Below are 27,550 nucleotides of genomic sequence, written 5' to 3'. Positions count from 1 at the left end.
TTTTCCCCCCTTCAGTTTTGTGGATTTCCGCAATTATTAAAAATATCCCTTCTAGGGGCGCCTAGGTGGCTCAGTCGTTAAGCGTCTGCCTTTGGCTCGGGTCATGATCTCGGGGTCCTGGGATCGAGCCCCACCTCGGGCTCCCTGCTCGGTGGGAAGCCTGCTTCTCCCTCTCCCACTCCCCCTGCTTGTGTTCCCTCTCTCGCTGTGTCTCTCTCTGTCAAATAAATAAATAAAATCTTTTTTTAAAAAAAAAATCCCTTCTACTCCAAAGTTACACAAATTTGGAAATTTGGAAAGTGAATTTTCCACTAAATTTTCCTCAAATACATTATGTGTTTATTTGTTTACTGACAGTTAGATCTTTAAACCAAACCCATCTGAGAGTCACTGCTGCATATAGGAGCAATAGGTAGGAGGTGGTGTCTGCCTTGCTTTTTTCTCCCAGATGGAGAGCCAATTAGGTCAACACCATTTCTTGAATCAGTCATAATTTTCCCATTGAATTGAAATGTCACCTTTATCAGATTTTAAGTATGTCAACATACTATGTCCATTCCTGACATCTAGCCTCTTCCATTATTCCATTTATTCATGTGCCAAAATACATCCTTTTGATGACAATCACTTTATCTTAAATTTCAATATTTGGTGAGGTAAGTGTTCCCAATTTTCTTTTTCAGAATTATCTGTCAAAGTCCACAAGTGCCCTATTAAATGACACTCTATATTTATGCTTTTTAACTAAATTCCTCTGTGTTTCTTTCTCTTTTTTTAAAAATCTTTTATTTATTTATTTATTTTAAGGTTTTATTTATTTATTTATTTATTTATTTATTTATTTATTTGAGAGAGAGAGAGAGAGAAACAGCATGAGAGGGGATAGGGTCAGAGGGAGAAGCAGGCTCCCCGCTGAACAGGGAGCCCGATGCGGGACTCGATCCCAGGACTCCGGGATCATGACCTGAGCCGAAGGCAGTCGCTTAACCGACTGAGCCACCCAGGCACCCAATTCCTCTGTGTTTCAAAGAGGATGTGGTTACGAGAGTCTCGGCAAATCCTGGATGTTCGCACGAAGGAAGGCCCAGTCAGTCACCGCGGGCACCCTTGAGAGCATCCCCACATGCCAGTTTTGCCCACGTACCTCAGAACTCTGGACCTTGCTTGCTTTTCTCCCCTCTCCCTCAGGTTCCAGGGGTCACTTCACCCAGAACCTAGGGGCAGCCTGCCCCTGCTCTCCTCTGGCAACTCTGTCCCAGGCAAAAGGGCTGCCTGCTGGGGGCTTTCCTTCCATCTGGGTTCCTGCCCGTTCTAGACACAAAGGCACAGAGGACCAAATCCCTGCATTGCTAGCTGCCGGTCCAGCAGGCGCCCATGAGACTTCCCTGGGCCAGGCGGCTTTCCAGCACAAACACTCTCCTTCCAGCAGATGTGTCCCTGCTTCCAGACCACCCTTTGATTTCCCCCTGGGGCAGCCCCCCCAGCCCTTTCTGAGGTACAGTCACTCTGGCCCTCTCCTCGTAGGCACTGCTGATGGCAGCAGGAGGGCAATAAAGTCAGAAACATGGTGTTATGGTTGGAATTATGTCCCCCGAAAATTCTTACCTTTAAGTCTAACCCCTAGGACCTCAGAATGTAACCTTATTTGGAAATAGGGTAATTGCAGATGTAGTTAGCTAAGTCATCAGAGTGGGCCCTCATCCAACAGGACTGGTATCCTTATAAAAGGGGAAATTTTAGACACAGAGGCACATGCACAGGGAGAACACCTTGTGAAGATGAAGGCAGAGACTGGGGTGGTCTTGCTCAAAGCCAAGGGCATGCCAGAGACTGCCAGCAAGCCACCAGAAGCAAGGAGAGAGGCTTGGACCAGAATCTCCCTCACAGCCCTCAGAAGGAATCAACCCTGCTGACACCTTGATCTTGGATTGCTGGCCTCCAGAACTGTGAGACAATAAACTTCTATTCCTCAGGCTACCCATTCTGTGGGGCTTTGTTATAGCAGCCCTAGCAAACTAATACCCTGGCTGACACAGCTGAGGGCAGCCTGCCTCCCCTCTCTCTGATCTTTGCTAGGGGCACATCACAACAAGCTTCAAAAATGTGTTTGGGGCCACAGTGACCCTGGCCCCAGGAGCCTTGCTCTCACCTGGGATGGAAGCACCTCAGACCGCCCATTGCCACCCTCAGCCTAGACCCTTCGCAGAGGCAGGCTGAGGGCTGTGACTTCACAGGCGGGAGTGGAGCTCAGGAGGGCAATGTGGTACCTAAGCTTCAGGAGTTCAGCAGGAAAAGAGAAGTTGACAACAGCTCTGCAAACTACCTAAGCACAGCATGCGGGGGTTTCTGGGACTTACCCTCTGGTGCCTTCCCACTGTCTGTCTTACTCTCCTGCACAGGATCCTCACTCTCAGAAATGTGTGGAGATGACCTGTGGGATAGGACTGGGTCCAAACATTCCTCCTGCCCCCCCAGGGCCTAACCCAGTGTCTGCCTCACATCAAGTACTTAATCTTTGTTTATTGGATGGATGGATAGATGGATGGGTGTACAAATGAATGGACAAACAGGCAAGGGGATTCCTTGGGCTAAACTTTCTGTGGTACATGATTCACCAAAGCAGCTGTGAAGTCACTACCTCAAGTTGCTTCTGGGAACCGAGTAAGCCATTGAGTCCCTGTGGATCCCTGTCCTTGCCACATGGACCCTGCATTCTTTCTCATTCTCTCTGGGCTGAAAGTCTCCCAAGTGCCAGCCACCACAGCAAGGCTTCCAAGTTCCCTTCTATTAGTGCTCCCTCCCCTCCTGGCAGCTCTGTACAACACTTCACACAAAGGAGGTTTAAATAGCCTCTGGCAAGTCTCCCTGGAATTCACAGCCAACCCCCACCCCAAAATCTACCAAAAGCTTCAGACAAAACCTAAAGAGGAAACCCTGCATTTAAAAATGGATCTCTTTCCCTGGCACTTCAACAGCTTCTTCTTTTTAGAAAGCACAGACCATCTTGAAACAACTGTCCCAGGGAAGTATGTGAAGAAACAAAACAAAATAAAACCCTGAGGCCGACGTGTCATTGTATTCCAGAAATTTCCACAGATGGGAACTGCACTGAGGAGAGTGGCTGCCAGAGCCAGGGAGAGACTGTAAGAGACACTGGGGACTTGAGAACTGGAAATGGCAAGAAAAGTGCCCTGAGCTTGGCCCAACTTGGCTCTTAAAGAGAACCCCACCACTCATTAACCAGCCCTAAAACCTGCTAAGTGAAAAAGAAAAATAAATGAGCTCATTAAATCCAGAAGGAAGGAAGACCTGGAGGCTTAACCAAGGAAATTCCCCACACCCAGTTAGAAAAACAAGGGGGTGTGGGGCACATTTAGATTCATAGCCAGGAGTAGGGGCTGGCCCCCAAATGGAGGGGGTTGAGTCCTCCGTGTAGGGCTGGAAACAGGGGAAAGCAGGGCTCAGAATGCAGCCGGCTGGGATGGTCGGTGTAGTTTGCCAAGTCAAGCAGTCCAGGTCTTTGGTCACACCGGTGGGGAAGCCAGTTGGGAAATACCAGGGGAAGTTCCAGGAGCATGTGGGCTGCCCAGACTGCCAGACTGCGGTCACTGCCCATGACCAACACAGCCTCAGGTTTGGCCGAGAAAGGCTGCTCATCACTTCAGCCTTTCCTCCCCCATTGGTCAACCACTTACCGAGGACTGGCATTCTGTGTGCAGACAGCGCACCACGAGCATCTTGGGACCTGACTTGTGCTCACTCCCACCACCCTCTCTAGGTGCTGGCTCCTGGCCCAGCTTCCCCCCCTTGACCATGGCCCTCTTTTGAAGGAGATCCCTTCAGAACTCCATGTTCTTCCAATGGTTGGGGCTCATTCCCAGTATCTGCTTTTGTCTCGAGTAAAAGAGAATTCCCCTCCCACCATGGCAGCCCTAGGCCTACACAAACAATGAATAATGCCTTGAATAGTGTCTGCTGCCCTGGGGCCTGGGCGAGAACAATGGGAACACAGATGAGGGAGTGCTTAATTCCACCTGGGTGTTAGGGGAGCCATGGGGAAAGAAAGCCCTCTTCTGCAGAGGAGACAGACTCCCCAGGTGGAGCAAGGGAGAGGGCGGAAGTAACTCCAAGCAGAGGAGCAGTGGGGGCAAAGACACAGAGATGTGAAAGAGGATACACATTAACAAGAAGCCCACATGCCACCAAGAAAAAGAAGTGGTCATGTTCATTCTGTGCCCTTTGTTCCCACCCACTCTTTCTGCCAGGGTCTGTAAGTCAGAATGATTTTTATGGCCAAGCTATCATTTGTCTAAACTTGGAATTTCGCAAGGAACCGTGAAACATGGCAAGATCCATTCCCAGCTATCTTCTCCTTGCCATCCTCTTCCAAGGTAGACACCATTCTCGAGAGGCAGCGTAGTGTGAGGGGATGAGAATGAGTTGTAGAGTCCTGAGATCTGGGTTTGAATCCCAACTCCACTAATAACTAGCTGTGTGACACTGGATTGATTACTTAACTTCTCTGAGCCATTCTTTCCTCATCTGTAAAGGGGGGCGGGGAGATAAATACCAACCAAAGAGACTGGTCGTGAGGATAAGAAATAACATATGCAGAGTACCTCACCCCCCACAGATGCTTTGAGTTATCCCCATGTTCAAAGATGGCAGCCGGGGTTATCCTGGATTGTGGGATGTACCATCCCACCGTGCTTCCCTCAGTGCCTGGCTCCTACTCAGTTAAGAGGCGGCTTAGTCACCGGTGTGACATCCAGCACTCCATGACTTCGATCTCTGCCACGAAAACACTGGATTCCCCACTCTGCAGCTCCACAGAGTCTACCCTTTGCTCTTGGAAGCTTTAAAAACGAATTGCCATGCATGAGCAAGCCCTTGGAATCTAAAGTCACTTCCTTGAGGGCGAAAGGTTGGACTGCTGCACCATTTTCACATGTGCTCCCAGAGGTCTGCTCTGAAGGTCAGGGCTGCCGACCATTCTAGATCTTAAAGCATGTTAGACACAGTTTTACTTTGAGGCAGAGTGACTTACAAGAGGGGTGCCTGGGAAAGATTAAAAGATACACTTGTAGTCCTTTGCTTTCCTGAGAAAAGTGCCAACTTCTTCTTGGCCTGTAGACTCAGAAAGAAAACCCACTTGGCCTTCATGGGCTGTTAAGCAGAGGTGGAGGGAAGGGGCAGAGAGAGCTAGGGCATGCTGGACTCCCTTAATGAGTCACCGATGGTCTTTTTCTCAGAAGTCTAGATGGATGCCAGGAGCCCCCTGTCCAGACGGGGAGGTGATAACAGCGCCCTTTGTGTTGGGAGTGGAAAACAAAGGCTCGCTAGGATTCGGCAGCTTGTGCGGCCCTGGGGTTCCTGGGCCCAGCGGGCACCTGGACGGCGGCTGTGAAAAAACACTGGAGGCAGAACTCAGCTGAGCTGCAACCTCGTGAGCTCGAGCGGGGGTCACCCCTGGCTGAGGTTGCGGTTGAGGGAATGGGGTCACTCCCCCCGCCCCGACCCCGGGGAGAAGCTGAGCGGCGGCGCGGGGACGCGGACAAAAGCCGCTTTGTGGAGGCCGAGAGTCCCTCGACGGCGCCACCGTGTGGCAGCGCTGGGCAGCGGCTGCGGCGGATCCCAGGGCTGTCCCGCGCCCACCAGGACCTTCTCCAAACAGCGGAGACAGGTGAGACGGGCGAACCTCAAGGAGACGCTGATTTTCTGCTAAGTAGGTGCAGGTTACTTGCCATTAGGCCCACATTTACACAGCAAGTTTGTGGAGCAATCTTAGCCACTTCCATCCTCTGCTGAATTTAGTCCCAGCCAATAGCCTCACCTAAAAATTGATGACTTAAAGGCGATCCAAATTGAATGCAATAAAGACTGCTTAGATGTTAGGGCTGTCCAGTCCCCCCGTGGTTGCAGGTTTCCGACTCTCAGAGCAGACGTTTAGTGGGGGAGGAGGGCCAGAGCAAAGGAGCAGTGAACTCAGAGTGGCTGAACTTGACGTTCCACCTGCCCGCGTTTTCAGCCTAATGTAGCAGACCTGGCAGATGGGTCTCCTCTCACGGGGCCCCACGGAGTTGGGTGTGAGCCAGCTCCCCATATCTAGAATTCCCAGAGGAAACCTCCTCCAGCAGGTTCTGTGATCCCTGAGCCCTGTCCCCTAATTGAGAAGACAGAAGGGTCTGTGCATGTCAGAAGAGGAGGGGAGGATCTGTGAAGAGATTTCTTTGCAGGGCGCTGTGGCCAAGAGCCCACGTCATTTTCAAGGAGTGTTGGGGGTGGGTGGTTTTCTCCCCTCAAGCCTGACCAGGGGCCCTCCATGGCTGCAGCGGGCCATCCCTGCTGTGTTCCCACAGACTGGGGGTGCAAGAAGGGCTCTGAGAGCTGAGGCAGCCTGGGCAGCAGGATGGGAAGGAGAGCCTGCACAGGACGGGGCTGCTTTCCCAGGACTCGTCCGTGAGGACCTGCCAGTGTTTCCCAGGCCCCGAAGAGCCTGGCCAGCGGGGTTTTAAGCTCTGCCGGAGAGCAGAGCCTGGAAGGCCGAGGGGACCCCAACAGTGAGATGCCGTGCACAGTGGGCCACCAGCGGACCAGAGGCTCAGGGGAATGACATCCAAAGAGACAGAACACACCGCCCATGTCACAGGGGCTGTGGCCACAGGGGGTCTCTGAAGAGTCCATGAAGGCAGGACAAGTGAGAGACTTAGCTTCAGAAAGCTGGCTCCCAGCGAGGCTCCCCCCAGCCACAGTCCCACCACAGGAAACCCTGTCTTGACCCCTAATTATCTCGCCCCCCTCCAATTGCCAGCCTTCACTAGTAAGTAGTGGGGACAGGAGCTGAGAAGGTGAGAAGCTGACCACTGGTCACTCACACAGCAGGTTTTCACCAACCATCCTCTACAGCTAGGAGGAGGGGACAAGACTGAATGCTAAATTCCAGTCTGATGATGATGATGATGATGATGATGATGATGATTACACAAACTAGCCTTTCTAATTATTTGAGTGAGACTATTCACAACCCAAGTGACTGCAAGACAATTACTACCTGAGTGAGAACAGAAAAGTCAAGGGTCCTAGGCACGTTTTAAAAGGATGGAATAACAAAAATAAAAACATATTCTGATGATGTCCCACTTGGGTTTGTTCAACATAGAGGTTACAAGATATGAAACAAATCTTTACCAGGCACTCTCTCTGCACCACGCCCTGCTGGGGAGCTAGAACCTCTACCCTCGAGAGCCCCCCAGTCCTGTCAGAGTCTAGTGCCTCCACTGGGACACTTAGTGGGAACAGGAAGTAGTCCTGTGACTGGACATCACTGCAGCCTGGGTGCCCTTGAGTTCAGAGATCCTTGAGGCTCTCTCGCTCTCCCGCTCTCTCTCCCTCTCTTCACTGAGGACACCATGCTGATGGCCTGCCCATGAGGCTCTGCCCAGCTCCGGGGGGACACCCCCCTCCGGGGGCTGCCCCAAGCCCAGTAACGCTCTTCAGGGGAGGAGGCCCAAGTGGCAGTTCTGGGCCTGAACTTTCCCACTTCTCCCTGTCACAGCTGTTCTCAGCTCTCTCTGCCCCACCACCATCCCCAAACCCCCCATCTGCAAGGTACTAACTCCTCCCCTGACAACTCCCATCCCTCCTCTGCCCACGAGTGCCCCACCCACACCCCCATCCAGCATCCAGTCTTCTCAGGACCCAGACCTGGCTCCACAGTCACCTCCCTGCTGCTGTTCCAGGGACAGATTAATCAGCAGTGACCATCCTCTGCAGTCTCTGTCCCCTCCCTCCTTACATCCTGCCCCTGCCTAGAAGTGAGACCATGTTGTGATCCTCATTTCACAGGTGACAGAGGCCCATCATGACAGGTCATGATGTGGAGACTGAGTAGCATTGTCAGAACTAGAAGGGATGTCTCTGGTAAAGACTCTCGGAGGAAGGGACATTTGAGCTGAAACGTGTAGGATGATCAGAGTTAGCCAGATAAAAGGAAGATGGGGTTGGGAAGGCCATTTCAGAGTGGAGGATGCTTGAAGGCAAGGAACCAAGAAAGATCATGACCGATCACATATTGTAATTTCTTCACTAAGAGCCCTTTGGTGCCTCCTCATCGTGTGTGGCAGAAAACCTGTCTGCCTCCATGCCACAGAAAGCCCTGGTCCCTCTCCAGCCTCCGACAGGCTCCCAGCACTCCGGGTGCCTTGTACTTCTCTCTGCACACGTAGGACTAATGATTTCACCCTTGGCGCCTTTGCACAAGCATTTCCCCCTTGTTTCCTGGCAAGATGCAGCCCAAACGTCAGCTGCTCTGGGCACCTCTTTGACCTCCGTAGATAGAATTGTACGTGCTTCCCTCGGACCTACACACGTTGCCCTCACGTGTGCATTTGTAGATTTGTCGACTGCGCCAGGGGCTGTGAATAAGGTCCCCACAGGTCAGCTCTGCACATTGCCGGTATGTAACCCCAGTGCCTGCAACACCTGGCATGAAGTTGGTATGCGAAAAACTAGGAGAGGGTGAAGAGAAGGAGAAGAGAGGGAAGAAGTAGCCAAGGTGTGTTGAGTTCAAGAACACACCATTGGGAGTATTTCAAATACTCCTGTCTGTGTTGGAACTCAGAGAATCTTGTAAGGTCTCATTAGGAGAGAAGCACACCTCACTTTTGTGGACACAAATTTCATTTTCAAAACAAGATAAGGTGACAAGGGAATCTTCTATATGTGGTTTTTGTTTTGTTTTGTTTTGTTTGTTTGTTTTTTTACAGGGTTGTATTGCATTTCAGAATCTCCACCCATAACGAATGCATCCTCCGGAAGATGGAAAGTCTGCTGCTTCCCCACGTCCACCTGCACCCAGAGGCCATTTCAGCCAGGCTCTGAGACTTTACTGCACACAACCCACGTCGACTTTTAAGGCTCCAAAGGGTACTTCTGCTTATTTGTTCTTCTTGCAAAACACCCAGATTAGCTTTCAGAATTGCAGCTCCATCTAAGGCAAATAACTTACAAGAAAGGCAAGGGTGGGTAGCTGAGTAATTTTTACCTGGTTTGTCCCCAGCTGCTTGTATCTCGGCCCCATTCTCCAGCTCAGCTTGGCTGAGTTTCAGAGTTGTTCAGTAAATGGGCCTGGTGTCCTCCAGCAGGGTATCGACCAAATATGTGGTAGTGCAACCACAGGGTTTAAAACTCTGCAAACATTCAAACTGTGTTGAACATCTATGTTCGTTGACCCAGGAGAGTGTTCTGACGTCTTGTTAGGTTGATACATACGCGGTTCTTTATGCAGAAAAAAAGGATCTGAAATCTGTCAACCAAGGTATTTATTATTTTTGTTTCTGTAATGTTCAGAATCTTTAATAATGAACTCAAATTGCTTGTGGAAGAGTGATGATTTTAAAAATTTAAACTTAGGATGCCTGGGTGGCTCAGTCGGTTAAGCATCTGCCTTCGGCTCAGGTCATGATCCCAGGGGCCTGGGATCGAGTCCCTCATCGGGCTCCCTGCTCAGCGGGGAGTCCACTTCTCCCTCTCCCTCTGTTGCTCCCCCTGCTTTTGCTCTCTGTCTGTCTGACAAAAAAAAAAAAAAAAAAAAAAACTTTAAAAATTTAAACTTAATGATCAAAGCAAAAAGATCTAATATATATTAGAGTTAGTTTTATGCTGGGTCATACATATATTACAAGGTATTATATTACGAGGGAGATTTTACAAGGTCGGGAGGCCTACATTCCCCAGCTTTTGTCACCTGGGAAGGTGCCCCTCCTATTTCAAGACTGAGCTCAATTGCTCCACTTCTGGGGACTCTTCCTGCCCAACTCTGTATAAATACCATTTCTGAGCATTCCCCCAGTCCCCTGGGCCACCCCCTACACCCCAGCCACCACTATACATAATGACATGCTCAGAGCCCATGTGAGGGGATTATTCAGCTCCTGGTCCCTGGGTCTACTTGGCATATTGAATAACGGATGACCCAATACACTGATGTGTGATGTTGGGCATGTCATTGCTTTTCTATAAATCTCAGTGTCCTCATCGTTAAAATGGGGATCAATGTGCCCATCCTAAGAGCTGCTGTAAGGATTGAACCAATGCTTTGTACACTGAAGAGCATGGTAGAGATCAGTAGACCTCACAAGGAGAGCATATTCAACAACCAGAACCCGGAGTCCACACCACGGCACATCTGCTTCCAGCCCATGCTCTAGGCTGTTGGCTAATGAGACAGAGAGTTCCATTAGAAAATCACTTTGTCCAAGCAGTGGAAGGGAATTGTGTGCATGTGTTTTTGTTTTGTTATGTTAAGTGAGAATACAGTGGTCCTTTAGCCTTCAGCCCTCCTGCAAGGTCTCCACCAGAGGGCAGCCTAAACAGAGCCAAATTCAGCCTTCCAGAGCCGGGAAGGACATGGTTGGTAGAACTGGGTTCTTCCCATAGCTAGCCTAGGGTTTTAGAGCAACGCAACTATTTAATTTTTGTTATCTTGAATGGAAAGTCTTCTAACCTGTGTCATAAGTCAACATAACACTGTAACAGACTTTTTAAAAAAGATTTTATTTATTCATTTGAGAGAGAGAGAGACAGAATGGGGGGTTGCAGAGGAAGAGGGACAAGCAGACTCCCCGCTGAGCATGGAGCCCAACTTGGGGCTCGATGATCCCACAGCCTTGAGATCATGACCTGAGCTAAAATCAAGAGTCACACACTCAACCGACTGAACCACCCAGGCTCCCCTGTAAACAGGTTTTTATAACCATTTCGGGTTGTTAGGCTCACTATTTTTCTTTTTAAGTATTAACGTCATATATAAGTAGTAGTGACAGTTAACACTGACTTTGGCCTTACTGTGTTGCAGGCACCATTCTGAATATTGTACATATATTTGCTCACTGAATCTTCATAACAGTTATGGGAGATGGGTGCTCTTGTTATCCCCATTTGCCATAGGAGGAAACTGAGGGCCAGAGAGGTTAAGTGAGGTGGCCAAAGTCACAGAGCACAGCATATAAACCCTAGCACTGCGGCTCCAGAGCCCACATGCTGGACATTACCTTACAGCAATGCAGTAACACTACGCAAAGAGCACGTGATGGGGAGAAGAGCCGGGTACGGACTGGGCCTTCGTTTCTTATTCCGTTACGAAATGAACACATAATATTATAGAATATACTGAAAATAAAGGAGAGAAGGGGGAATCCTAGATCCACCAACCAGTGTAAATACTCTCATTTATTCACAATTCCCAGTAGGATAATAGAGCAATTACATATACGGGTAAAGCCATCAGTTGATGTATGGGTGGTGGTGACGTAAATAGGGCAAAAGGTTATTGTTGAGGAAAATGTCCACAATGTGTAGTAAAAACCTAGCCAGACTCCACTAACTAAAGATTCCGTGTCTCCCCTCTCCACTCCTGCAGGAGCATCACTGAGGGCTCCCAGCCTCCCCCATTTACACGCTTATGATCATCCTTTAAAGGCCCTAACATCCCCTCTAATTCCCTCTCTCCCTGGGCATGCTGAGAATCCCCGCACAGAGTCTCTGCATGAGACTCTTTTCCAGCAGAGCTCCTGCCACTCCCAAATGCTATCAAATATGAATGAAGGTTTACAAAGCCACTAGGAGTCTTCGGGGCCCATACATGGAACACCGTGGTCACTCCTAACCCTGCACTCAGAACTCCCTCTTCCTCAAGCTGCCATGTATTCACTTTTGCTCCTTCCTTCATCCATCCACCCAGTGAATGTTTATGGCATAGCTCCTGGGTACCAGGCCCTCTGCCCTTAAGGACCCGAGGCCTAACAGGAGAGACCAACGGCAAAAGGTGAGAGGAGTGATGATTGGACAGACAGGTGGGAACAACCACGTGAAGGAAGGGAAGAGGCAGCTGTGATTTCTCAGTCTCAGGCCTTTGGACTTACAGGGCACCCGATGGAGATGAGAAGGGTAAGACTTCCAGAACAGAGAATGAGCCAGGGAAAGGGGTGGGAGCAACTGTAGATGAAAGGAAGAGCACATAAAAGGCTGGACACCTTTGGGCTCTAGCGCCCCCACCCCCCTGGCTACTGACAAGGGGGACCTGCCAAGAGACGCATCTGCAGCAAGAGGCTAGGGCAGGCACCCAATCTGGGAAGGCGGCGGCCACAGGTTGGCCTTGGGATTTTCTCCCAACTGTGTTGAGCAGCCCGCGAAAGGACTTGAGCAAGACAGTAATGGGGACGAAAACAGCATCCTTGCCCTCAAGGAATTCATGATGGTAAAATTAGATTATGAACTCCAAAAACTTTAATTCAGTCTGGGTAGAATGATGAGATGACAGAGATCTCACTAATATTTTACTAGAGGACTTGTGCAGATAAAACCGTGTTGACAACTACTTTGAGAATTCCAAATTCCATTCTCTGCCTATTGCTCTTCTCGGTAAAGATAGAAAGAGCAGGTCAAGGAATATTCACGTTCTGGGGACTACGGGAGCAGAATGAACGGAATACATAGGCCAAATAGGATAAGGTCTTCCTTAAGTTTGAATGGATGCAGGTGTTTCTTACCATAAATTATAATTTCTTTGTTTCATGTTCACTGGCAAGAATCAAGAAGCTTCATGATGTACTACATTTATTAATTTATCATGAAGTATTTATTTTTCACAACACCTGCATGTTTGACATTCAACATTATCTTTGGGCTCTTAGTCCATGGGATGGCAATCCACAGCCTCTGGGCCAAATCTGGCCTTCTCCCTGTTTTTATATGGTCCATATGTAGTAACCATGTCTTTTATTTGCTGTATTCTGATGCTCTGACACCTGGGGCCTGACCTTCCCTGAGTTAACCAATTCTTGGAGACAGTAAACAAATGAGTGCACTTTTCAAATATAAACCAACCAGTCCAGAGCCTACAACCCCAAACACCCCCTTTACTGGGCTCTCACACTCCAGGCCACAATTCACCTGCCCTCATCACCCCAGGGCCGGGTACTAGATAACCAAGGACAGACCCTACACCCTCGAGCCTGCTGAAATTATTCAAACTAGCCAATCCTAAGCCTGCTTACCTTGACTTACTCATTCCTTCCCACAGAAACCACAGTAAAGGCTTTTTGCCTGCAATTTCCCCCATTCCTCCAGAGTGATCCCATGGCATGGGATCTGTGGGAACTGTAACAAACTATCTTGTTAATGGTAATCACCTGACGTGTAGGCCTTATTAGACCTCAAATTTTCTATTAATAAGGTATGTTTTTAAATCACCATTAGCTAAGAATGGCTTTTACATTCTTAAACGGTTGAAAAAATCAAAAGAAGAAGAATATTTCATGATACCTGAATATATATGAAATTGAAATTTTATTGGAATCCAGTCACATTCATTTACATATTACCTGTGGCTGTTTTTTGCCCTACCATAGCAGAGTTGAATAGTTATGACAGACACCTTATAGCCCACAAAACCTAAAATATTTACTGTCTTCACAGACATAGCTTGTTGACCTCCATAACATGATTCATAGTTATTTTATTTGCTCACTTAAGCTATGAACTTGTATCAGTTGACCCATTGCTCTCTGTGTGGTGTAGATCCCCTCATAGTTTGAAAGATTCAGAATCTCTGGCTATCGCTTTCTTCCTGGGGTCTACCCCAAAATGTCTGAGCCTCCAATGTTTGATTTTTTTTTTAATTATCCTCAATAAGAAGAACATTTTATTGTGACTCAAAACATCCAAATAGGTAATAGAAACAAATTTCATGAGGCATTATTCATCCTTAAAATGTCTGGATCACTTTGATGGTTTCTGTTCTTTTCTCCATTTTAAAAATATACTGCTCACAATCTACTGTTTTCAAAACCCACTCACGAGTCAATGTGCACACTTTAATTAACATCATGAATCTAACTGAGTCGAATCCAAACAACGCAAAGTGTTTCTCTTATACATACTGTGCAGAGGAAGACAAATATAGAAACAATAACGATAAAGCACAAAAAACATAACACAAGTTTAAAAGAATGCTCTAGAAGCAAAGAGGAAAAAAAGCTAATTTTTTTTTTTTCTTAGAGCTGATGGACAGGGTTTCATAAAGCAAGTAAGATTTGAATTTAGTCTAGAAGGAAGGTCATGAAATCCTTGGTAGAGAAGCAAGAGAAAGGCTTCTGTAGTGCCCTGGGGGATTCTCTACACGGTACTGAAGCAGAATGTGTGCATGGATGTGTGATCCTTTCAGTGAAGGCTTCTACATTCTTTACTTGCAGTCAACCCCCATGCCCCACGTCTCCTGTTGCTCATAGTTTTAAACTGAGTGTGTTGTTTCCTTCCACAACTATAATTCTTCCAGACCTCATTCAGAAAACAATGGAGTCACGTGACCATCTCATGATGGAATAAGCATAAATGTTTCCAAGAGTCTCCCGGTAAGTTAGCATGACGGTGAAGAATTGATAAGAGAACAAGACCTGTGAGGGAGGAGTGTCAGTCTTCAGATTCATATAAAAGAGATATAGCTTCATGTAGCTTTAACTCAGTTTCTCTTTGGAACCCCGCACCACCAGCAGCGCTGCTGATCCATAGGAAGAGCAGAAATTTAATCCCAATATATTCCAGTCCATCCCCGCCTCTCCTCACTGCGGTCTGCCTTCTCTTGGCAGGTGTAGAGAATTAACCATCCATTCCACCCCCCACCCCGGGGGGATCCCTGCTTGCTCACTGGTTGCAGGTCCCATAAGATCTCTCTGGAGTCCTATCATGCTTTACTCCTCCCACTTACCCAAGAACTCTGCCCAGATAACGTCATGCACGAGCCGTCTCTTCAGGACCCACTGATCCTCTGGGCCTCAGGCCTCAGGAACCACTGGGAGGCTGTGGCCATTCCTTCCTGGAAATTTCCTAACTCTTCAGACTCCAACACCAGACTTCCTCCTAGCTCCCCCCCACCCCCACCCAAGGGAACTCTTCATTCTGCTTTTAGACTCCGTTGTGGTACTTACCCTCAGCGGCGTCTTACTTCTTCTCCTTGCTGAGCTTGGGTGTTAGCCAGAGACTGGCACGCTGTTTTCCATAACGCTCTCGCCCCTGAGACAATCAACTTAAACTGGCCCAACTGCTTGGACCGAGGTGGTTGGGGGTACAATTCAGAAAATTTAAAAAGGAAATATGCAAGAGAGAAAAAAATATCTCAAAATGTGATTCTAATAGTTATGTTTATTTGTATTTCCTCAGAAGTGGACCTTATCTCTAGTTCAGATCATCTCACTGTTGCTGAGACTCATATCAACCACCAACTCACTACCTCCACTTGAATGTCTAAGAAACACAATGAGACTGTGTACTTTGTGCTGTTCTGAGCATGAAGAATCTCCACGGACACTGAACCCCTGCCACAAAGGAGGATTAGAAATAACCTCAAATCTTCACGTAAGCCATACCCAGTTTTCTCTAGGGGAGGTAACATCGACTTTCTAGTATCTCCTCCCCACAGAGAGGAGGAGCCCCCCAGCAGCTGGGAAGCTGGTTCTGGTGTGGTGAGCGGCTGCAGAGTTAGGGCTCTGGTAGCAGTTGGATGACAATAGCTTCTGGCTGGTACTTGAGTGGTATTATGCTAAGCAGGTACTTTATGACTTAAAGTTTCTTTAAGAAATAATTGAGTCAAGGGGCGCCTGGGTGGCTCAGTCAGTTAAGCATCTGCCTTCAGCTCAGGTCGTGATCCCAGGGTCCTGGGATCGAGCCCCGTGCTTTGCAGGAAGCCTACTTCTCCCTTTCCTGCTCCCCCTGCTTATGCTCTCTCTCTCTCTCTGTCAAATAAATAAATAAAATCTTTAAAAAAATTTGCAGAATGCAATTGTAATAAATATATTTTTCTAAAGGGTGTTGGGGATGGGGAGTGGGAGAAATCTCCCCACAACAACATAGGAATAGACTTTCTAGTCCCAACAGAGGCAAATGGCAGACGCTTAGGACTACACCTTCAGGCACCATGTATGTCGTATGTTATCAGAGAAGTGTGTCTGATCAGTGTGGGGCATCAGAAACCCCAAGAATGGGCTTCCGCGCTGGCCGTTTGCTGAGTGTGGAGTTGGCCAGTGGTGCCCCCTGGTGGAACCTGTGGGATTGCAGTTGCTGGTTGGTCTTTTCTTGAGCTAGCAACGATGAGGGCGGGAACCCACGCTGATGGATTCCTTTCCTACAGAATTGCTTGCATTTTGTTCTTCACTCTCTTGGTTTGTTCCCTTCCCTTTCCATTAAAGGAAAAACGTAATATCTGGTATATTCCTTTATTCCAATTTTCTTAGGACAATACTAAGGGTGTATTTTGTAGCAAAATTCTCAAAAATGTAAATTAAAGGTTTAATTCCTTCACGACTTCTCATGCTATACCAAAAATTTGCTTTATCAGGCAAGGCATTGCTTTTCTGCTTATTTTTATATAACAAGATATTGATACAGTTTTGTTTTTGAACCTATATCTTCTCACTGAATGTCCACGTGAGCACATATGTATGTAATTATTTTTCTAATCTATGTATAGTATCTTAAGATAGAACAAACCATAATATATTTAGCCATTGATGTGCCATATTATATTTGGCCATCAGGTTTCTTTCAATTCTTTGCTGACAAGCAGCACTGCAATAAACATCCTTGTATGTTGCGCATATTTGTGACTTTCTGGGGGGAGTACATAAGAAGTGGAATTATTGAGTCAAAGAATAGGTATACTTTAAGTTCTGAGATACTGCCAAATTTCCTTTCAATTCAGACTGAAATTGTATACCGTTAGCAGTATGTGGGTTAATATCTTGTCTTCACTCATGTTCTCTCTCTCTCTTTCAATCCAGAGAGGAAATAATCTTTTGTTGTTGTTGTTAAGTAGGCTCCACGCCCAATGTAGGCTTGAATTCACTTTCCTGAGATCAAGAGTCACATGCTGTACCCACTGAGCCAGCCAGGCAACCCAAGAGAGGAAATAATCTTACTGTTGCTCTCATTTTAATTCCCCTGATTACTAACTAGATGAAAATTGTTTTCATGTTTCACAGTCATTCATGTTATTTTCTGCCATGAATGCCTATTAATGTGTTTCATATAGCTCAATATTCAATTGTATGTTTTTCTTTTTCATATTTAGGAGTTCTTTTTTCATTTTTGTTATAAGAGGATTTTAAAGAACTTTTATATATAATACCTTAATACCTTAAATACCATATATATATAAATACCATATATATATAGCTGGAAATCTGTACCTTTTGAGCCCCTTCTCCCATTCAGCTAGAGCAAGGCAGAGGGAGAGCATGAGGATGGCACCCCCCAGTGTCTGGCCCGGGAGAGTATTCCAGCGGGCTCTTCGGTGTGTGTGTTAGATTAAATGTCTGTACTCGGACTGACACTTTAATATAAGCCAGTGGGCCGCTTTCACTTAAAGTCTGGGCACTATCATGGCCTCTGCCCTGGGCACCGGGACGGTGAGTCTCAGCCTACGGGCCCTTTAAGAGCCGAGTGTCAGATCTCTAATCTTGCGCCTCCCAGGCACACAAGCTCTGTTGGTTTTCAAAGCCAGATGTCTGGGGGCTCATCTCTCAGATGCAGGTCTTAATACTTAGGGTGCTGATGTGGGGTTGGAACCCTTCTCTCCTCAAGGAGAAGCTCCAGACTTTGAGTTCCGGTTGCCGGTCGCTGAGCTGGGGGTGAGGTTCATGGCAAGATTGTGTCCTCCCCTCCCCTCCCCTCTTTGAGGTGATTTTCTTCTCGTTTGCCCAATGTGTAGTCATTGTTCAACTAGCCTTTTTGTTATTTTCAGAGGAAATTCTTTTCATACACAGCTGTGGACTCGGTATGTCCTTGGGAGGAAGTGAATTCAGGATCTTCCTATGTCGCCATCTTAAACTGGAACCATCAAAAGGTATGTGCCTTTTATATTTACTTCTATGACTTCATAATTTTTCTATTAATTTCTTTAACCCTCAGGAGCATATTTCCATAATTGGTTAAGGATCTATTTCAACCTTTTCCCATATGTATAGACACAATTTATTGTTGAGTAGTTTATACCTTTTTAAATTGATATGAATAGCCATCTTTTTCATATACTCAATTCCAAGGTCAGAAGAGATATCTTGGCTAGAGACACAAGGTCGGGAGAAATTGGCATTTACATGACATTTGGGGCTTGCAAGTAAAATCAGTCTCCTGGGGGTAATATATAGAATAAGAAGAGGTCAAGGAGGAGACTGAAGATACAGTTGAAGGAAGACAGGCAGAGATGTGATGTCTGCTGCATCTAAGGCCCTTGGAGGAGCCATTCCTACCGTAGGAGAGTATAAAAGGCCCCTCGGGGCACAGGATCTCACCTCCAGATTTCTTTCAGGTCACCCCTACTGGTTCCTACATTTCCACTTTCCCCCTTGATATCCCTGGGTCTCTCTGACCAGCATTAAACTCCTTTCTAGCACCATCTGTGGGAGGAGAGATCGGTTCTTACAACCAGGGGGCACTGACATGGCATACATGCAAGCTAAAAGTCATAGAGACCTGGAACCATTTTACACCAATGCACAGCTGTCCTTCCCAAAATGCCAATAGCCTTTTCTGCTTTGAAAACCGTTGGAAGAGAGATCAGTAAGGAAGCAAATGCAAATCTACTGAAGAAATGATGAAGACCTAAGCCAGAGCAGTGGCAAAGGATCCAGAGGAGGGCGTGGGTATAAGGAATATTTATGAAGTAAAACCAACGTTGGTTGACCCAGGGTAGGCAAGAGGGAGGAGTCAATGAGGATTCCAAACATTGTAGTTTGGGCAGCCGAGGGGCTGAGTATTTCATCCATCAAGATAGAAATACAGAAGCGGGTCTGGGTAGGAAGGAAATGATCAATTCAGTTTGGAACATGGTGAATTTGAGATCCCCGTGGGAGATTGTGTGGGGATGCCCAGCAAGCCAGGAGTGTCTGGATATGTATGAAACATATGGAGAAAAATCTCACACAAGAGACTGAGAGGGAAGAGCCAGCTTTAGGAAGCACCCAGGGACTAGTAGCATCTGGGGGAAACAACCCACCAGCACACACAGACCCCTGGTCATTCTAGGTCAGCCATGCTTCCCCACTGTAGCCTCCCATGGCCTTGAGGACCCGCTGCACAGATAGTCTGTGGCAGATAGTCCTGGCTGCCCCAGGACCAGCACGCCCTTCCCGACGTGAGTTGGACCAAACCTTGGCAAATGCAAATTTAATAACACTGGAACCTGCATAGCATCTGTCTCTCCTGGGGGAAATAGCAAGGGGAGGAAAGATAATAAAACCAACTAATCAGGTTCCATCCCACGTGGAGGGGTGGCTGGGGAGAGGCATTTAAACCCCAAACACTTCTCATTTATCTCTATCTGGGAGATACATAGGATGCAGATCATAATTTTTGTCAATATCTCATAAAGTCCTCAACAAACACAGCTTCAAGCTCCCCCTACCTACACACTCTTGCATCTAACTCCTCCTGCAACAGAACCCTGGGGCTGCCACAATTCGCATCACTGCTGCTTCCTGGACCTCACATTCTCGTCCTTAATCCTTCCTGGGATGGGTCAGCAATGCTGAGTCCAAGGAGGAAGGGTTCTCAGAACATTGCTCCCAGCAAAGAAGGACTGGCCCAGAGCCGGCTGTCAGGCCATGATTTGTAGATTAGAAATGTGCCCACCTCTGAGTTCCTAAGAAATCTACTTGATATTTTCAGGAGGAGAATTTCTTTGTTCATTTCTTTTGTTTCTTTCACTTGTTCTTCTGACTGGGGGTCTCCTTTCTGCTGGCTTTGAACACCCTAACTTTTCCCTCTACATGTCTCCTATTGATTAGCCTCTCGGACTTACATGAAGGAGTTTATACAGGATTCTAAGACTCATTTTCTCTCTCCCATGGCTGTTAACTATTCTCTCCCCAACCTCAAATCAGGGTAGACATCCAGGATTTAAGACAAGTCTTTGCTGGACCTTGAATTCAAGGAGGCCTTTCCAAAGGGGTTGGCACGTGCATCAAACAGGGAAGATAGAACAATTTCTTGCATTCAACAGCTTGTATTCACAGCTTTATTTCAAAATATGTTTGCTTAGTTTTTCATAATGCAGCTCTCAGCACCTGCATCAAATTCTCCCGAAGTACCCGTTAAAACCATGAATTTCTGGACTTCTCCCCAGACCATTCAATCAGATCTCTGAGGGTGGGGCTTAGAAATCTGCAGGTTAAACAAATACCCGAGCTGCTTCTTACGTACACAAAACTTGAGAACCACTGTTATAGGCTGAGAGTTTGGGTTTTTTTTTTTAAGACTTTATTTATTTGACAGAGAGAGACACAGCGAGAGAGGGAACACAAGCAGGGGGAGTGGGAGAGGGAGAAGCGGGCTTCCCGTGGAGCAGGGAGACCGATGTGGGACTCGATCCCAGGACCCTGGGATCATGACCTGAGTCGAAGGCAGACGCTAACGACTGAGCCACTCAGGCGCCCCAAGGCTGAGAGTTTTGATAATAATCATCCAGTCTTATTTAACTCAGCCTCAAAATATCTGAGTAGTGCAATGCATGGTGTTTTTCTTTTCTTTTCTTTCTTTTTAACCAACATCTGAATGTCTTTGAATCTAATCTCAGTCAGATACTCGAGACATGCAGTAGACCAGATCACTGGTTGGGGCACTGGTTGGAGTTGAGAAGGGGTAAGGATTGGTATTCCGCCCTCAGATTCTCACACATTCAGCAAGCTTTCTCTCTTCCCTGCCCTGAAAAGCACAGATTTGGGGATTCGATAGACCTGGCTTGAATCAAACACTCATTTTGCTGAGTGAAAGTGACTTTGAGCAAGTTGTTAAACTCAGCTTTCTTTGCATATACAGGAGAAGTCACACCTAACACACAGCTTTTGCAAGTGTGGTCTTGACCTGAGGGCACTCCTTGGTTGGCTGATGTCGATGCCCATTAGAGGAAAGGACTGGGAGTGACATTAATTGATTACTATTTAGTTAGATTTCTGCCCATTCAAAGATGTATTCACTACAAAATTCTGTCTCCATGATCCGCAGCCCTTCACATCTTTTTTGCTAAATTGATTGAAGGAATATTAGTGCTGTAGGGTAAACCTAGTGGCTTATAATTGACTATGAAATGGAATTTCGCTAATGTGGATGGAACTAGGAGATTAAAATTTTCATTAAGAAATACTAATCAATCGAATCCAAGAAGTTTTTTCGTGAAAACAAAAGCAAACACAAAAAAACCCACTTGTTTCAAAGTGTTAGTGTTTGCTAGGAGAGTAGGTTGCACAGGTTGGGGACAGTGACATGATCACCCCATGAGGGATTATTTCTAACATGTGCTACTGGTATTTCTGGGTCCCCAGCTCCCCAGGTACCAGGACGGCGAGCTGTCACACTGAGAATACACCGCCCGGCTGGCCTGTGTTGTCACCTGAGTGGCTACTCTCTTCTTCCCTTGGGAAAGTGAGAGGGAGACACCACAACCCAAGTCATGGTCTTCTTCTCAGATCTTGTCTTGGTTTATTGATTTAGTTGTTCAATCTGAACAGTTTCTTCCTTTGTCAGATTATCAAGAGAGATGCTGATGTTCTCTTGTATACTTACTGCTCAATTCATTTTCTGTTACATTTTTAGCACCTCACATGCATCTCTGCTAATTAATATCAAGATATACAAACACAGTAATTACTTGCCAAGGGCTCTACACAGATCAAGCAATCATTTTTCCCACAACTTTAATTTTGAAAAGTAATATAGCATCTGATTTAGCTATTGCCAAAAAAATCACATGACGTCATTGACACCCATCATAATGAGCACTTGGTGTAAAAATACTTGCTTGAGATTCCCTCGGGGTCGGTTTCTTGAGGGCAGAAGCATGAGCTCTTAGTCCTAGCAGAATTGCCAGTCTGGTAGCATCTCAGTATATACTTAATAAACTGAATGAAGAGGAAATAATGAATAGATGATGGAGTAACATAAAGAGCTCTGAAATATGACCCAGCTTGAGGAGCAGGGACCTTCTGAGCTCAGAACTGAATGTAGCGTTCTGCTGTAGAGATCAGTCGTTATTCGAAGCCATTCTGGGGGGACTCTGCTGAAATTTGACAGCAGGCTGGTGAAAGGCAAGGGCTTGGAAGTGGACAATTGTAGGCTCTGTGAGGAAACCCTCACTGCATTCTGAGACAGAGGACATTAGCGCCATCTCAGGGACACCTGAAGGATCATCCTCAAGCTTTGGGGAAATGGAGACCCCTCAGAGACCCTTCCTGAGTGAGTCATCCCAGTCCCAAGCAGTAAGGCCAATAATGTATAAGGGCTTTTAGCTATCCCTAACAGGAGCATTTATGCCACAGTTTCAAAAACATTATCACCTGAGTTTGGTGTGTGACTCCAGTGTTTGCCCATAAACCTCGCTCGACTTTGGATCCATTTTGTAGAACTAAATTCACAACGAAGTTGATGGGAAATGTATGTAAGAGGTCGATTTTACTCCTTATTTATCTTTTCACCTTTCCTATAATAAGTACTATTGGGAGGGATAATCCTCCACAAGTCTCTGGAGCTCCTACATGTCTTACTGGGTGTGCTCTGACTACTCTTTATCCGGATCATTACTCAGGATTGAGTTTGCAGTAAGCAACCTTGAGGGATAAGGTCATGTTTCACCAGGACAAAGAATAGGCTTGTTTCCTGTTTGCTAAAAAAGCAGAGGATTCACCAGGTTCACTATTCGTCAGCTGCAAAGCAAACCTACTGCATGCGCACCATCCCTTTGTGTGCATGGTATCACCCGTGTGGGATGGGGAGGGGGCAAGGGAACTTTGCAAACATGCGGATGCATGAGCAATAAAGTCCTTTGTCTCTGGCCAGCAGCCTTGTGTTTTCTACCAGTATCCCTGAAACAGCAACTTGCTCACTTACTTTTGCTGATAAGTAGGATAAAATCAAATCCCACTTCCTTCAAGTATGTGTTACTTTTGTGATAGTAAAGCTATAAACATTATTATAAAATTAGAAATGATCCTTCTCTAGCAACTTGTTACTTTCGTTCCTTGAGTCTCTAGTTAACATTGATTAAAATGTTATGTAAAATATAAATGTAAAATAATGTATGTTTCTATAAACAAATACCTAGGACAGAAAATGGAAGCCTAAGTCATTACATTTTATGACTATTTCCTTTCAGATTAGAAAACATATTTCTCAAGCTAGTATTCCTCAGGTCTCAGCAAAATTCAGTCTTCTAGGGCACCTGGGTGGCTCAGTCGATTAAACATCTGGCTTCAGCTCAGACGTCATGGTCTCAGGGTCCTGGGATCGAGCCCCGCATCGGCTCCCTGCTCAGTGGGAAGTCTGGTTCTCCCTCTCCCTCTGCTGCTCCCCCTCCTTGTACTCTCTCGCTTGCACTCTCTGTCTCTCAAATAAAGAAATAAAATCTTTAAAAAAAAATTCAGTCTTCTAGTAAAACTAATTCTTCTGGATAGTCTGGGGCTGATCCCTGCAGCACCCCCTCCCCCTTCCATGACTGGCATCTTGCAATGATTTCCCATCCAGCTTCCTATATGCCTAACAGTGGGCAAGGGACTCTGCCCGCACATTGTGCATTCTTCCAGACTCCGGTCCCCCTTCTTCAGGGGCAGCTAGATCTGCTACTCTTTCTAGAGCCCAGGCCAGGGGTTTCAACCTCTCCTCCAAACAGAGGTCTCTACCCTTGTCTTCCCAGGGAGAAGCATGATCTCCTCGGGGTCCTAAAACCCATAAGCTCTGGATTTCCCTGAGGGGTGGAAAGAGAGGAGGCAAGCTCACATCTTTAGACCTAACAAAGGAGGCTTGCCTTCCAGTGGAGGTGGGGAAAAAAAGCACTAAGACTAATTAGCTGTATCCCAGCAAGTTACTCTGTAATATCTGTGCTCAGTGTTTTCAGGCCCTCAACTCTGGGGGCTCCTGGCTGGCTCTGTCAGTACAGCATGTGATTCTTGATCTCAGGGTCGTGAGTTCAAGAAAGAAAAGAAATCAATCCCTCAACTTTCATATGCTCTCTTAAAAAAGTACTGATTAAGTTAACACCAGCAATGTGGCTTCTTACTAAATGGTGCTCACTAAGGTTACCATTCAACTCTCTGCAACAATATCAAAAGCCAGCTGTCAGCTTGCTCTCAGCAGACAGGCCAGGACTTTGGTTCTGGCTGACCATCCATCTGCGGCCTCCTCTCGTCCATTGGCTTGCCCACACATCCGGCTTTCTGTCTCCGGCAGCTCCTTCTCTGGATCCTTTATGGCTCACTTTACCTACATGTCGCCTGGAAGTTGCTGTTCACCCGGTCTCTGTCCTAGGCCCCCTTCCTGTCTCACATCCCAGCCCCTCCTGAGTGGCCTCCTCATTTCCACGGTTCCACCGTCTGCTGCCCCACCCAGGCCTCTCTCCCGAGCTCCAGGCTCCCCTCCAGCTTTCTAGTGAGCATTTCTTCTTTCTTTCTCTTTCTTTCTTTCTTTCTTTCTTTCTTTCTTTCTTTCTTTCTTTCTTTCTTTCTTTCTTTCTTTCTTTCTTTCTTTTCTTCCTTCCTTCCTTCCTTCCTTCTTTCTCTTTCTTTCTTTCTTTCTTTCTTTCTTTCTTTCTTTCTTTCTTTCTTTCTTTCTTTCTTCCTTCCTTCCTTCCTTCCTTCCTTCCTTCCTTCCTTCCTTCCTTCCTTCCTCCCTTCCTTCCTTCCTTCCTTTCTTAAAGATTTTATTGGGGCGCCTGGATGGCTCAGTCTGTTAAGCGTCTGTCTTCTACTCAGGTCATGATCCTGGGATCGAGCCCCACATCGGGCTCCCTACTCAGCTGAGAGTCTGCATCTCCCTCTCTCTCTGCTCCTCTCTGCCCTGCTCATGCATGCTCTCTCTCTCTCAAATAAATAAATAAGATCTTTAAAAAAAATAAAAGATTTTATTTATTTATTTAGAGGGAGAGAGTGTGTGAGCAGGGGGGAGCGGCAGAGGGAGAGGGAGAGAGAGAATCTTCAAGCAGACTCCACGCTGAGTGTGGAGTCCGGCTTGGGGTTCGATCCTACGACCCTGAGATCATGACCTGAGCCAAAATCAAAAGTTGGATGCTTAACCGACTGAGCCACCCAGGAGCCCTTCTAATGGACTCCTCTGCTTGCAGGTGACACATGCACCCCAAAGTCAACAGTTCCAAAGCATACTTGGTCTGTTCCCCCAAATCTGCTCCCCACCTCAAGCCCCCTATCTCAGCACATGATGCCACCACCCACTGAATTGCCCAGGAAGGAATGAGAAGCTTCCCCACACCCTGTGAATTAGCTGGGCTCGTTGGTTCTTTGTCCTCTCTTGTACTGTCACTTCTCACCGGCCCTCAGATGCCACCTGAGTCCAGGGCGCTATCATGTCTTGCTGGGATCACCCCCCCCCCCCTCTTAAATCATCTCCCTAAACTCTGGCTGCAATCCGTTCTCCACTCTGCAGTGACAAAGACCTTACTAAAGTGCAAACCTGACCTTGTCATTCTTTTTTTGTTTTTTTGTTGGGGGGGGCGGTGCTCGTCTGGGATATGAAACCCTTGTCATTCTTTTTCTTTAAATCTCTGAACACCCCTCAGTGCCCTCCTAACGAAGAAATCATTATGATTTCCAGATCCGTGCATGCCCTGGTCCCACCTTCCCATCCTCATCCTCTCGGACACTAGAACTTCCAGCCTTGCTGTGTGGTGCTGTATCCACCAGAGGGCAGCCTAACCAGCAGCAAGGCGGGTCTCGGCCTTCCAGAGTCCTGAGAATGCAGTTTTCCAGAGACCTCAGGCCTGATCCTTGATGTCATACATCTCAGTTTGGTGAAGGAGGCAAATGAAAAAGAAATGAACCACTCACAGAATAACTGTCGTTTGTTCCAAATGTTATTAAAATAGGCAACAGGAATAATTAGGGACTCCATTGGGAGGGTGGTCAGGTTTGGTTGGCTTGGTTTCCCCAAGACCAAGGACCAGGAGGAGGAACAATCCAGAAAATATTATAAAGATCTGATTTTGGTAATAAGGATATCTGTAATACATTTTTTAAACTATCGGCTACTAGTTTTAAAACATATTTATACTACCCAAAGCAGTAACTCAACTTCCCAGAAAACTTGTCCAGTTGAAGACTCTAGAACTTCCTGTAAAACAGAGCATTCACCATCCGTCCATCTTCCACCTGAAGTCTCATATTTGTGTGTGTGTCAGGGAGGGGGGGTGATATCCTCTCTGGTCTCCTGACTGAGCTGGTCTTCGGACTTCCTCAGTTATATACATTGTATCTTCAGGGCTCAGTGCAATTCTCCATCCTGCTGGGAAACTTTCCCAGCTGCCCTAGTCTGGACAAAACGCATGGTGCACGCCTCCATCCCAGCAACCATCATTCCGTACTTTCATGCTTTCTTCAGAGTAAAGCATTTTCCTCTGTCCATCTCCATGACGGGTTCATAGTAAGTGCACAGTATTTGTGGCTACAGAAAACATCCAACACGTGTGACCTCTGACCAGTCATTGCTTCCCTGCAAGCCTCAGTTTTCTCGTCACTTGAGAATAGCACCGCCTACAACATTGTGAGAAGGCTTACTTAAGTGTCTTATACCTATTAGTAATAAGAATAGGATTCGTTAGCAAAGGACTGTCGGGAATATCAGAACTTGGTGTATTTGCTCCAGGGTTTCTTCTCCAACTTATCTTCTTGGGTGTTTGCTGAGGGTACCATTGCATTGTAAAAACACAAGTTTTCTGAGGAGTGGACCTTGAACTTCCAGCCTCGCTGTGTGGTGCTGGGTCCACCAGAGGGCAGCCTAACATCAATGTTGCGGAGCTCAGCCTTTTCAGAGCCTGGAGAATGCCGTTTTCCAGAGAGCTCAGAAGCAACTTTCCTCCCCTCCCCACCACCGCCCCCCCCCCCCCCCCCGCCGCCCCGCCATTTGGATGAAAATCTTTATAAAATGTATTCCATGATCTCCTAGCCCTTATAAGTACATTGTTATCATGATTTCCTGTGAGTTAGCCTCACCATTTCCTGTCCACTGTAGGTATTAGCTTAATTTGGTCATTCAGTCATTCTGTAGAAAAAATTGTGTAAAGGAAGTAAGAACTGGCCATAGTCCATTCATTCATGTTTTAGAAATAAAGTGGAAAAAATATATTAAAAAATAAAAATAAAGTGGATTGCTTTCCCACTGTAAACCCAAAATAGACTTATTTCAGAAGATTTAGATGGAAAAACAAAAAAAAATGGGAAGACCCCCAACTCCTTACTCTCACCACTTTTCTGTACTTGTCAAGAGCTAGGATATTCCCGATTTTGTGCTGGGCCTCAGAAGTGCAAAGCTGAATAGAGTGATGAGCTTGCCTTTAGGGGGGTGTGCCGTCCAGTGAGGAAGGCGGACAAGCAAGAGATGGTTATAATCAAGTGTAATGAGTGCTTTAATACAAATATGCACCAGGTTCTTTGAGAGCACGCAGTGGAGGCCACTTTGGCTTGAGTGACAGGAAATGCTTTTGGGAAGAAGGATCAAGGAAGTT

At 46.7% G+C, this 27,550-nt stretch overlaps 1 long non-coding RNA gene across 3 annotated transcripts in view; it reads left to right on the top strand.

The window, feature by feature from the left end:
- Positions 1 to 1,176: 1,176 nt before the first annotated feature.
- Positions 1,177 to 27,550, top strand: part of LOC123850477 (uncharacterized) — a 34,102-nt gene continuing 7,728 nt past the window's right edge. Inside the window, exons 1-4 of one of the 3 annotated variants that reach the window (XR_010405583.1) lie at positions 1,177 to 5,683; positions 8,766 to 8,925; positions 15,217 to 15,411; positions 17,795 to 17,896. This is a non-coding gene — a long non-coding RNA (uncharacterized LOC123850477). The remainder of the gene's footprint in view (positions 5,684 to 8,765; positions 8,926 to 15,216; positions 15,412 to 17,794; positions 17,897 to 27,550) is intronic. The other 2 variants (XR_010405582.1, XR_010405581.1) reach the window with 2 other exon arrangements.

This window comes from Mirounga angustirostris, unplaced genomic scaffold (assembly GCF_029215605.1).
Source record: "Mirounga angustirostris isolate CCGP_5_RB_7025 unplaced genomic scaffold, mMirAng1.0.hap1 SCAF_10, whole genome shotgun sequence".
In the NCBI taxonomy this organism is placed as follows: Eukaryota; Metazoa; Chordata; class Mammalia; order Carnivora; family Phocidae; genus Mirounga; species Mirounga angustirostris.
Note: the sequence above shows the minus strand (reverse complement) of the source record. Positions and strands in the feature narration are given on the sequence as shown.